General features: G+C 39.2%; 1 pseudogene; it reads right to left on the bottom strand.

Moving 5' to 3' along the window:
• Nucleotides 1-1954: 1954 nt before the first annotated feature.
• LOC143661311 (large ribosomal subunit protein uL30 pseudogene) lies at nt 1955-2585 on the bottom strand (annotated as a pseudogene).
• Between the last annotated feature and the right edge of the window lie 408 nt (nt 2586-2993).

The raw sequence follows: 2993 nt of genomic DNA, 5'->3' as shown, positions 1-2993 counted from the left end.
TTCTGAATTTTGCCAATTCATCTTGAAACCAAATCTTTGGACACTTCTACAGTTTTCCCCTGATTGGGCAGGAAGTAAAGAGAGAAAGATGCAAACCTTGCAGAATGACCACCGCCCAGCAACGGAAACAGAAAGGGTTCTGATGACGTCTTACAGCTCGTGCTTGCCTGGATGGGGGTAAGAGACATTGCCTTTTCCCAAGCATAGTGTGTCAAACAGGAATGCACTATCATGCAGGAAATGGCTCCAATACAAACAGGGACACCAGAAACAGGGTTGGATGGAAGACGCTCATCTCAGCAAATGGCATGATACAGCCACTCAGATCAGTTTCCTTCCTTTGTCGTGTCAGAAGGTTTTACTGTGTCAAGCTTCCTTTGCTTTAAAAACATATGTTCCCAATCTAATATCTACAAAGCCGACTATCACAAGTGCTCTTTTATTGGGCCAACTTTAGGTTTCATTTAGTCTTAAAGCTAAAGATTACCAGAAGATTGTCTGGTACTAACACTTAAACTGTTTCCCTATGTATGTTTCTCATATGTAACTTTCATATTTCAAAAGGCCCCAACTGCAGGGATTTTTTTTTGGATTTTGTTTTTTACAGGCAATGAATTCATGTTTCAATTATTAGAAAAATAATGAATGCATTAGTAGACTGAATCCATTTGTATAAGATCCAAAGGGAAAGTTGTTACAAGGAGAAATAGTTGAAAGAAAGGAACATAAAAATTTCACAACAGCCATGATATTTGAGGACAGTTTTCTTTTAATGAGATGGGTGTTAGTGATGGTAGGAAATGATGATTATTAGTTATTTAGGGAAGAGTCAGAATCAATGTTTCCTTTCAGAATCTAGTTTTAATAGAGGATGAAATCATTCTGAGAAGAACTTGGTGGCCAAATATTGCACATGAAATTACCCATAGGCCACATTTAGAAAATATTGGGGAAAGGCACACCCAGCATCTGTCAGCCGCTAGCCTTTCATCTGGTGGGACAACCTTTTTCTTAGAGAGGGGACTCTGCTACCCCTGGAATTGAAAAATGGGCTGCTGTTATCTAATGGCCCTGTCTTAGATTACGGGTTAATTAACTCTGAGTTTGAGCATGGCAGATGATGGAAGAGAAAGAGCCTTTTTGTCTAAGTCCTGCTATTAGGTTTTGTTTAAATATCCCAACTCCATCCAAGAAATGTCTTGGAATATGCTTCACTTTGTGCTGAACTCTAAGCCAACTTTATCTCTAAGAAATACTTCTTGGGTCTCAAAAATGAAAGTAAAGGTGTTTATTATAGTAGCCATTTGCAGTGGAGCAAGTGATCTATTGAACTATGAAGATAGCAGTCTTAAAAGCCATTTCCACAGGAAAAAAAAACCATCGTGTAGAATAGACACAAATGAAGGCCCTGCTGCCTCCCCTTCACCCACCCCTTGCCATGCCTTCATAGATACTGTTGAATCCACAGGCCAAGAAATAGATAACAAAATTGGCTAATTAAGCTGGTATGTCTTAAGAGATCACTTTAATTATATAGTCAAAGATCAACAATGGATTCAAATAAGAAAAAAGGAACTGGAATAACTTTGCTTAGGAGGCATTGTTTACATTTTGCCAAAGCCAAGAATTTCAGCAGTTGTCACACTAGGCATTGTGGAGGTGCTTTGCAAGGGGCTGTGTTATAAGACACTGCAAATTACTTTGAATAATGGAGAGTTGTTTTTTTTTTTTTAATGAAAAAGACTTTCTATTACATGTAGCAAATTAAACTCCAGATGTTTACACTAAAAAACTCTACCAGATGTCCAAACTCATGGTGACTGGGGATACTTACTGCATGTAAGGCATTTAGCACCTGTTCCACAGAGAACTCACCCTTACTTTTTTTTTTCCATTTGAAAGCAGTCGCTGTTTTTTAATGGACCAGATGACAAAAATAATCGTAGTAGACACCTTAGTTCACCTTTCTAATAAGCCTATTGATCTGGTCTTCCCTGTTGCCAGTGACTCCCCCTTCTACAAAATGGGTAGTCTTTTTCTTCATTCCACCTCTGAGAGAAGATAATTTAAAGGGCCACAGGAAGTTGTTTGCACCTTTGAAATGTTTCCCAACATCTCCTGAATCAGGTGCTCCATGCAGATGATGCTGTATTTACCAAGAAATCGTGCAATCAAAGCGCTATCGGTCAATGCAATCCGCTTCTTACTGATTTTGCCATAACCACAGTTTTAGATCAGTTCATTCACTGAGTTCAGGTTCGGGAAGCCCCGTGTAGTATATGGTTCCAATTCTCAGCATGTTAATTGAGGCCTTGTTGAGCTTAACAAAGGTGCCATTAAAGATTTGGTGAAGGCGAAGAAGTTGCAACACTTTTCAGACCTTTGGGTTCACACCAGTGAGTCATCTGATTCTGATGACAAATCCCAGTTTGGGTTCTGCAGGTGCATAGAAGTTGCCAGCTTTCCTTGCCATTCTAGCCATTCGAATCTCAGTTCCGTAATCTACCTATATTCTTTGTCATAGTGCTTAGCTTTTCACAAATAGGCTTCCTCCTTGCCTTTCAAAGCATCTTTGGGGTAAACTTCTTCCTCAAGCACTTGATCTTTGATTCAGCAAAATTCCTTTTCTTTTTCTTAAGAGTTTCTGTCACAGCCAGAACCTTCTTCTCTTCAACACCCTTTATGATCCCACTCAGAAGAAAGAAACACCCTTACATTTTTTTGTTGTTAACATGGGCAGGCACTGGGAATCGAATCTGGGTCTCCATTATGGCAGGCGAGGACTCTGCCAGTGAGCCACTGTGGCCTGCCTGAAACACTCTTATGTTTTAATATATTCTAGCATGTTAATCATGCAGGAGTGATGGTGTATTTAGTCCTCACTTGGTAATTAAAAAGGCTAGGGAGATTTCTAAAACTATTATTTACTAAGTGCCACTTAAGTAAACAAATATAGGGTTCCTGCTGGGGCATTAAAAAAATTTTTTTATTGG

Source organism: Tamandua tetradactyla, chromosome 2 (genome assembly GCF_023851605.1).
Source record: "Tamandua tetradactyla isolate mTamTet1 chromosome 2, mTamTet1.pri, whole genome shotgun sequence".
Lineage (NCBI taxonomy): Eukaryota > Metazoa > Chordata > Mammalia > Pilosa > Myrmecophagidae > Tamandua > Tamandua tetradactyla.
The sequence above is the reverse complement of the archived record's forward strand: the minus strand, read 5'-3'. Positions and strand labels throughout refer to the sequence as shown.